This window comes from Rattus norvegicus, chromosome 1, assembly GCF_021556685.1.
Source record: "Rattus norvegicus strain SHRSP/BbbUtx chromosome 1, alternate assembly SHRSP_T2T, whole genome shotgun sequence".
Taxonomy (NCBI): Eukaryota; Metazoa; Chordata; class Mammalia; order Rodentia; family Muridae; genus Rattus; species Rattus norvegicus.
Window position 1 is genome coordinate 145264055 of NC_141534.1, and position 10175 is coordinate 145274229.

Consider the following 10175-nt stretch of genomic DNA (forward strand, 5'->3'; position numbering starts at 1 on the left):
AATATGAAAAAGATTATGACGTAGATGCTGTTTTGCAGCCAGCCATTTTCCAATATCAATGTGTTTCTAAGCTTGCCCTATGCTGCCTCATAGAGACTTAGCTCAGGGGTGCTGCTCTGTATAAGCAGTGCCCATGGGCCTGATGGACTAATTCTCCTGTGGCTCAGTGGGTAAAGGCACTCGACACACAACCCTGAGGACCTGAGCTCATCCTGACTCCTGACAACTGTAATCTAACTTTCACATACATGCCTGGCCAGCACTGCCCAACACCCACCACACGCACACGCATACACATGCACCCACACGCACGCGCGCGCGCGCACACACACACACACACACGCACACACCCCACACACACATGCACATACAAACAACTTTTCTTTTTCTAGAGAGAGAGAGAGAGAGAGAGAGAGAGAGAGAGAGAGAGAGAAAAGAGACGAGATGAGAAGAGACGAGACGAGACGAGACAAGACAAGACCAGACAAGACAAAACTCTCCTGCCAGCATTAAAGCTTCTTCCATAAAACTAGGGACATAGTTCAGCTGGCAGAAAGCTTACCTAACATGTGCATAACCCTGAGTTGGATCTCCAACACTACATAAACCAAGCATGGCAGGAGGATATCTTCTAATAGAGTGAGGGATAACAGGAACCACATAAGACCCTCTAAGAAAGAAAGAAAGAAAGAAAGAAAGAAAGAAAGAAAGAAAGAAAGAAAGAAAGAAAGAAAGGAAGAAAGAGAGAGAAAGAAAGAGAGAAAGGGGAGGGAGAGAAGGAGGGAGAGAGGGAAGGGAAGGGAAGGGAAGAAAGAAAGAAAGAAAGAGAAAGTGGAAAAAGAAAGGAGGGAAAGGAAAAAAGAGAAATTGAAAGTTTTCTTCTAGTTTTCATTGTTAAACACTTCCTTTTCGATGAGTGTTTTTTGGTTATAAACACCATTATTAACAAAGTTACTAGGCCCAGAGTTAGGAAATATGCCTGGTGACGTAGCGCAGTTGGCAGGGTGTTTGCCTAGCACCTACAACCCCAGGTTCAATCCCTGGCACCACATAAACAGGGCAAGATGGGGGTGCATTCCTTTAACCCCAGTATTCTGAAGACAAAATACTGCAGGAGGATTAGAAGTTCAAGGTCCTTCTCGGGTACATAATCTGGGACACTTGAGAACCTGTCTGAAGTATATAGATAACATTTTTTAAATTAGACATTTAATCAAAGCTTTAGCGCATTCCCTCGATGCTGCCTTTGGAAGTGATAGCTATCTGCTACTCAATGTCAGCGCTACCCTCAACTTCTAGTGAAACACAAGAGCATCAAAAAGAGGACAAAAATCTGTCAGATATGTCAAAATTAAGGGAAACTGGCAGGAACCCAGAGGTTTTATCAATGGGGAATGGAGAAGATTCCAGGGCCAGACCCCCAACATTGGTTACAGGAAAAACAAGGAAACAAAGCAGGCACTGCCCGGCAGCTTCCAGAAGTTACTGGTCCCTGATGCCTATGAAATCTTACTGTGCTGAGATCATGCACATTTCTTCCAAGAGCCATTGTGGAAAAAAATGAAAGCAACACGGAAAGAACAGCCCAGCTGACCATCAGCACTGAGCCCACAGCAGGCTGCACAGCGTAGAAAATGAATAGATGGCTTACATGTGCACTTTATTTATGCTTAAACAAAACCACAAAATTTTCCCCCAGAGATACGGTTGTAGCCAGGATAACAGCCTTAATTGAGTGTGTTAATTACAAAAAGATTGAGCCAATTCGCACTCTCATTTCAATAGTTCTTGCTCATTCTTTATATCACAAATCTTTTTAAAACTGTATCACATTTATTTGTATCGTCTGTCTGTCTCTGTGTGTGAGTTTATGTGCCACAATGAGAGGACAACTTGCAGGAGTAGTTTCTCTCCTGCTCCATGGGTCCCTAGGATTCAACTCAGGTCATCAGAATTGGAAGCAAGCACCTTAATCTACTGAGCCATCTCCCCAGCCCCACATCATAAACCTTTCTTACTTTTGCCAGTTGCATTAGCAAAAGAAAACATCTTACTGTTCAAATGTGTGCCTCCCTGATTTCTGGTGAGGTAAGCTCTTTTTTTCCCTCCTAGATACATTCAGGACATTTAATTTTCTCCTGTGAGTTATTTTTTGCATTGACATCATCTCCCCAGTTTTTGAGTGACAGGCTTATAGGAGCTATTTATATATTAAGATGTTCATATTGTACGTTTTTCTATGTGAAGTTTATATTCATCTTTAAACTCTGTCTATAATTATGTCTTAAAAACATTCATTGCCTGTCTTGCTGTTAGCCAATTTAATTCAGAGACCAGTGGGGGGAAACCACAGTGCTATACTTCCTGGAAGTCTGCTAGCAGTAGGGGAGGCCCACACTGTCTTTGCTCCCTGCCTCTTCCAGGAAGTGGGCTTCATTTCATTCTAGCAGATGTTACTGCTGTCAGAGTACAACGGGGCTGGCTAGAGAGGCAGCCAGGGCCAAGGCAACCTTATAGGTCAGTGTAGGGACTTTGCTTTCATAAGAAAGTAAGGCAAGGAGTCTTGGGAATACTAAGAGTTGAGAAGCAGCATAAGGACATGTGTTTTAGGGAGATTCATGTTAGCTGCCATGAGGAGAGGGGGCCTGAGAGAGCAGGCTAAAAGCAAAGACCATCTCAGAGGTTCCAAGAGATGATGGCGGATTGGGGTGGTAGGAGTGAGAAGTGGTCTAGATTTTTGATAAAGAGAAGATGGAGTCTTCAGGATGTGACAATGAATTGGATAAACAGCGTGAGAGAAAGAAAGATGTCAAGAACGTTCCCATGGCCTAAGTAACCAGGTGTTCTGACTCAGAATAGGATATTTTCTTTGGCTAAATATGATGTCACCTTCTAGAAGATTGCTACCCCCACCCCCTTTCAGGCTACTTATCCCAAAGCCCAACACAATCCCAGGTACACAGACACTCAGTAAATATTTCCTAGATGCTAAACCATAACCTTTTGTAGAAACAGGCAGCAGGATGGTCTTCAAACACACCAGGTGACACGATGGTTCTCTACATCCCTCCTGCTTCCTCCTCTGTGCCCAGAAGATGCCCCAGTCTCGGGAATGGTGGAGGGGGTGGCAAGGAGACCTGAAGGACTTGCCAACCTTTTCCATGCTCGCTCTCATCTTCCGCCAAGGCTTTTAGCCTGCATTAGCCTCACAAGGGCAGACAGGAACAGCAGGGTAAGAGTCTCTTGTCCTTCCTCCCTCTCTAGGAGGGGCTGCTGAGTGCTTCTTGCCTCTCCCTACTTCTCTCCTCAGCATTTTGGTACCACCACAGTCCTGAGAAGTCTGTGAGTCCTAATAATCACAACCACCATTTAGTAAGCATTTGCAGGATGCTGGATCCTCTGTAATTACCTCACCCACATTATCATGTTTAATCCCCTTGATGACTCAGCGAAGCAGTGTCATTATCCCCATTTTACAGACGCACCTCTCTGGCCTCCTCTCCCAGATCTCCCTATCTCTGCTTCCTTTCCATCTCACCGCTGTCCTCTCTCCCAGGGAGGAGGGGAGACCCACCAAGGCCTGACCCCCACCCTGCTCACTTCAAGCATTAAGAACCACTCAGAGGGCAGATGGGAACCATGGATAAGAGGTTCTTGCACTGTTTGTCTTTCTAGAAGAGCCAGACACTTGACCCTGCTGTGCTTGCCTGCCCCGTTCTTCCTTGCAAGGCTCATCTCTTCTTTGCAATTTGCAGAAAATGTCAGGCTTCTGCTTGCCGTTGCACCACCTTCAGATTTCAAAACAAATTGTTGTCAGCTGTATGAAGACTCCTTCCCCACATCCTCTCTGCTCAGTGCTCATTGCCCTTGATTTGCTTTGCCTTATCTTTAGTGACCCTGAGACTTTGGCCTTTGTCAGATACCCTCATCCCATGTCTTCTATTTACTGATGCTTAGAAAAAGCAGATGAGTTCTGTTCTGTTTGTTCTGTGCAGAGAATAATATCTGGTATGAGGGACAAGAGACCCTGGTAATAGTGGTTTAGGACATTCATTATTTTATTAGTTGCTTTCCCTAGATACTATTTCTCTATCTCTGTCTCTCTGTCTCTCTGTCTTTCTCTGTCTGTCTGTCTGTCTGTCTGTCTCTCTCTCTCTCTCTCACACACACACACACACACTTCTCTGGAAAATGCTGTATTTGAGGGAGGGATCACAGTAAAGAAACTGTCAATATACCTGCTTCATGATTTGGTTTAGTTTTTTATTGAAAATGAGAGAGAGAGAGAGAGAGAGAGAGAGAGAGAGAGAGAGAGAGAGAGAGAGAGAGAAGACTGCACACGGCCAGCAGACTGGACATAGCCAAGGCTGGAGAAGAGAGGGAACTGGAGAGAACAGGGGTGATAGTGAGTTAGTGAGAGATGGAGATTAGAACGGCAGGAGACACTAAGAGAATAAGTGGGAGCAAGAATGAGCATCTGGGAGGGAGCTGGGAGGGGATAAGGAGAGGATAAGAAGGACCAGGACAGCAGTGTAGGCTTTGAAATATATAATAGGTACCTGTGAATAGGGCCTGGGGGAGCATGGAAGCTGGCAGGGGTTTCGATATGCAGCCCCCAGTATATGTCAATGGAGCCATATGTCCCTTCTGCCAGAGGTAAGGGAAATGACTCCTTGTAGCAACTGAGAACCCGCTTCACAGCTTCCTGAAAAATGCCGGATCCACCGGAAATCCTATAGTCCAGCTTGAGCTCATTTCTGGGTATTTGGACAGCCTGAGAGACCCAGTTCATGTTGTTCCATTGTCTCTGCTCTCATGTCAGAGAAGAGAAGCGTGGACTTTAGTACCAAGCTGAGCTGCATGTGAACAGGCTGCCCTCTTGCCATCCCTTACATGGGAACTTTAGCCTAACAACATTAGGAATGAAATTAAGTCCATGCTGGTTCAGTCAAGCCTGGGGGCTGACCAGGGATGCGTGAGCTGGTAAAGGTGTACCTTACCCACTGGTCCCCAAGAAAACCTGCTTTGCAGTCCATCTACTTGGAAGGCAGCCTTTCCTTATCCCCAACATGCCGCACAACCATGGTTCCAAACAGCCAGTGACTTCACCTCTTGGCGTCTCAGTCCATAATTTTGGAAGCTAGGCTTTGTGCTAGGCTGAGGAGGCAGAAAAGAGAGAGAAGGTCATAATTCCTACCTTAGGACTGCTTGGAAGGACACTTGCAGATGAATAAAAACAAAGAAATAAAAAAGGAAGGAAGGATGTGGCTGTCCCCAAGTATGGTGAAGGAGGTTTATTATAGATCAAAGGAAGAGCATTGTCAGAGTCAGGGAACTCTGGGAAAATCCAGAGTGAACATGAGCCTGGCCATGTGATGAGATGGGGGAGAGGAGAGGAACTGCCCACCAAGAGATTAGCCAAGAGAGGAAAGAGTAGACAAAGGGGACAGGTAACTAAAATGGCTGGACTATATAGAAAAGGGCAGCTCAGATCCTGGGCTGGAAAAGTTCACAGGGGTTGGGGTGAAGGGTGATGTAGGATATGCTTACCAGCAGGACTCTGGAACAGTTGTAATCAGCGTAACAGGTAGGGACTGAGGGATGCTGGGAGAACCTGGCAGCTAGGTCCACTTTGATACATTAAATAGCACCTCAGCCATTTGCCCCGGGATTCGGACCTAACATCAGATAGCTGCCCTCCTCCAGTAGGTGGAAAGCACAGACCAGAGGTGCATATAGCAAAGCAGGTGGGTAGATGACTGTTTAATCTAATGCTCCAAAACAGACACGAAGGGGGCTGAGGGGTGGCTCCATTTGTAGAATGCTTGCCTAGTATTCACAAAACTTTGAGTCTACCCTTCACATTAGTAAAACTGAGTGTGGTGGTACACAGTACCCACGCCCAACAGGATGGAAACAGAATCCAACGTTTAAGGTTTTCTTCTGCGTTTCCAATTTGAGGGCAGCCTAGGAGCTCTATCTTAACAGGGGGTGTGGAAAAGAAGACGTTGAAATGCAAAGCAGAGAGCATTGGAGAAGGAAGCACAGATTGGTATTCCTGAAGTGAGCTGGACAGAGGTACGAGAGAGGTCTAGCGCTCTAAGGCTCACCTTCCTCATCTCAAGCAGGTAGCAAGCACCATTGCCTTTGACAGTGCTGGGCCGAACTCTTAAGAGTTACACGCCCTTTACCTAGGAAGCGCAAGGCCCTGGGTTCGGTCCCCAGCTCCGAAAAAAAGAACCAAAAAAAAAAAAAAAAAAAAAAAAAAGAGTTACACGCCCTGATAGATTTGAAACTTCTCCAAAGTGGAGAACAAGTCTTAAAATTAAGGGTGTGACTTTGTTTCACCCATGACCTGTGTTAAGTGGCTTTTGATTGGTTGGTGCCTCTAAGGTGTATTAGGGGGTGTGGCAGGCCTTCTAGCTTCCTTCATTCAGTTGCTGTGATAAACCCCATGACCAAAAGCAAATCTAGGGGCAAGGTTGATTTCTGCTTGTGGGCTGTATTTTATCATTGAGAAAAGTCAAGACAGAAAATCAACAGGAATTTGAAGTGAGACCTATGGATAAATGCTTCTTGCTGGCTAACTTGGGCTCACACTCAGCTGTCTCCCACTTACAGCTTAGGACGGCCTGCCCAAAGAAAGGTACCACCTACCATGGACTGGGTCCTCCTAGATGGACTCATCATCAAGACAATCCCCCACAGACATGCCCACAGGCCAATCTGATCTGTGCACTGAAATTTCCTTTTCAGGTGACTCCAGGGAGGGTCAAGTTGACAGTGCTAACTAGGACACCAGCATGGCGGGTCACACTTGTAATCTTGGCATCTGGGAGGCAGAGGCAAGAGGGATGCTACAAGTTGGAAGCCAATCTGGCTTACTTCCTGTCTCAAAAAGTCATAATAAACAGCTTAGCAGGCACCTGTTAGACAGAAAGACAGACCAATGAAGCCAGTTTGAAGCCTGGCGCTCATCCTATTTCTAGATCCACCTAGGATGCAGTGTAGAAACAAGGTCTCTAGAGAATCCTGCGAAGAGTTTTACTTAAACCTGGGTCCCAGGGCACTTTGGCGACTTCCCCCGACCCTCCATCTCAGGGACAGGATGAGAAATAATGAGAAGCACTTGGTCTGCCAAGATTGGACCTCCCAATGTAGGGGAATGTTAGACAGGGAAGCTGGAAGGAGTGGGTGGTTGGGTGGAGGAACACCCTCATAGAGGAAGGGGAGGGGGGAGGGGATAGGGGGTTATAGTCGGGAAACCAGAAAGGGGATAACATTTGAAATGTAAATTAAAAAATCCAGTAAAAAGAAAGAAAAATCAGAATACGACATTTAATATTAAAATAAAATGTCACAGGTGGGGGTTTGGCTTCAGAAGAAACCTTTAGAGAAATTATAGATTGTAAAACTTCTGTTTAAAAAAAAAGAAGAAGAGGAAGAAGAGGAGGAGGGGGAGGGGGAGGAGGAGGAGGAGGAGGAGGAGGAGGAGGAGGAGGAGGAGCAGCAGCAGCAGCAGCAGCAACAGCAGCCAGGGATGGGGAGCCAGAGGAACTCCAGGGTAAGGATGGCTCTTGCTGCTTAAGGAGGGAAAGGAAGAGGCTGGGGCTGAAGAGGCAAAGAGCAGGGAACATAAAATAGCCCTTGCTGCAGGGAAAAGCTCTCTTCTATGCAATGACATTAGAGGCAATTGGAAGACACTGAAATTTGATAAGACCTAGAGAGGCTATCAGGAAAGGGCAGCCAAGCTGGCTGGATGGTGGGCAGCAGTTCTTCCTCTCCTGCACTGGCAATCACCTCTCTTATGAGGACTGAACAAATAGTCCTCTCTAGACCAGCATCAATGCTGCCTATAATGGGAGCAACTCCGAGAACCAGAGGCAGCGGACTGATCTGGGCACTCAAAAAAGGTTTATACCTTCCCCCAAACACTACCCCATGTCTCACCTATGAGCCCCCCAGAGTATGAACCTGCTCTTGGGGTGGGAAGCAAACAGGAGTGGCTAGGCTAGAACTAATATACTTTCCCCTCTATAGGCTGCAGGACACCAGAGGCACTGTGGACTTGGTGGCACAGGACATTTTCTCCTGTTCTGTCCCCTCTTATCTTATTTTTCATTTTCTGAGGATATAGCTGTGAGCAACTTACAACATAGAAGAGATGGAGATACATGGAAGTGTTAATTACAAAGCACAGGGCCTTGTGGACATGTAGCAGGGATGAGCCATCCACATGGTCCTCAGTTACAGCAAATGTTCAAGAAGAGAGGCCTCTAATCAGGCCTGAGGTGCACCTATGTGGGGTTAACGAGGGGGACCTTAGGTGAAAAGGCACAAGATCTGAGACACCTTCTCGGTATTGTAGCAGACTCTGAGAGACAGATTTTTGAAAGACATTGCTGAAGTGACCTCAAAACAGCTTGAGGGAAGGTAACACCAACCATCTGGGAATCACAGGCTCGAGTCAAAGGAGGTGGAACTGTGGGCACCAAATGTGCAGACTAACCAAACATCCCACAGCAGGAAAAGGCGTATTAAAGACCCAGCAAAGCCAACAATATGGGTTCTATTTTATGAGTTTATGGCGAGCTAAGTGACAAAGTGGAACAAATGCTTTAACAAAAATGTAACATGGTGACACATGCCTGTAATCCAAGCACTTGGAATATAGAAGCAGGAAGAGCAAGAGCTCATGTTCATCCTTGACTATATAGCAAGTTGGAGGCCAGTCAGGGCTACGTGAGACCCTCTCTATAAAAATAATAACAAAGCTGCATAGGAAGACAACGAATCAATTTTAAAATGTAACTGAATGTGGTAGGAAGCAGAGAACAGGGAACGTTGATGCTCTGAAATCTTTCTTTCCCCTTTTCATGCTGCCAAGGCCTCTATCATACAGAATAGCGTTGCCACATTCGGGGTGGGTCTGCCAACTCTGAAAGCACAGAGCAGACACAGCCAGACTCATGCCTCACTAGTGAAAGGGTTTTGCTGTGAAAGAGTGTCTTGACCATCGGGCCAAGGAGTGCCACAAAAATCACACCATGCAACAGACCTCATGCAAGAGATTTATTGGGGGAAGGGGAATGCAGAATGGCTGCCTTTAAGATGGGATGGAAATAGCAGAGGACCAGGTCATGGATGTGGACTTCATACTGGGTATGGAGCATGCGCATAGGGGAAAATACGGAGAAAGCATGTCGTATTAGCCTTTAGCAATGATGGAACTTCATCACTGAAGGCAGGGTTGGAGAATACCTCCTTCTGGAATGTTGTCAGTTCTTAGGAGTCAACTGGTCTCCTATGTGTTTCTAAATCTTGTCAAGTTGACAAGGAGAGTAAAACATCACAACATGACAAGAGGAAAAAGTGAGGGTAGAGTCATCAATGGTCTAAGTTCGACTCTCTACAACAAGGTATCATAGGCAAGGTAGCTTAAACACCAGAAATTTATTTCTTATAGTTTTGGAGGCTGGAAAGCCTGAGATCAAAATCAAAGCCAAGATCTCATTTGTGGTTGGATCCTCTTCCTGGTTATTATTAATTTTTTAAAAAGGCAGTGGAATGCCCAAAGTTAACCCTTGAGCCCTACATGCCCAAGGACCAGGTAACTTCCTGGAATGCTAGGAGCTGTAGTTCTTGGAAAGTAACAAAGTTTCATGGGGAAATATGGTGACCTATACGTTTGTCTTCATAAACCCCTGCAACAAATGTCTCAGGGCAACTCAACTGGGAAAATTCCAGAGAGTGGTCCTGATCAAAGACCATCTCTTGGTCAGTACTTAATATTTTAAAAAGCTTGCTTTAAATTTAGCCCGAAATGGTAGAACTGGGTTTTTCCAGTGAATCTCAGGATTAACAGCAGCTGTAGAAAGACAGAAAGAAAAAGGCTTGGTCTGACCTTAGGGAAACCATATTCATTTATAGCAAAGAGCCAAGGAAGAGGGCAGGTGGCTCCTTTCAGGGGCAGAAGTGACTCTCATAGTCTGAAAAGGGAAGCGGGGAAGCATAGACCTCAGTTAGAAATTATCAGTTATGACCTAACATCACTAGGGCAGAGAGTAAATGGATCAAGTTCTCTTGTATCTTCATCTAAGGTCACAGGTGCTGCCTTCATGGCCTAATTACCTTCAACCACCAGTGTATTGGACATTAAGACCTAAGCAAATAGA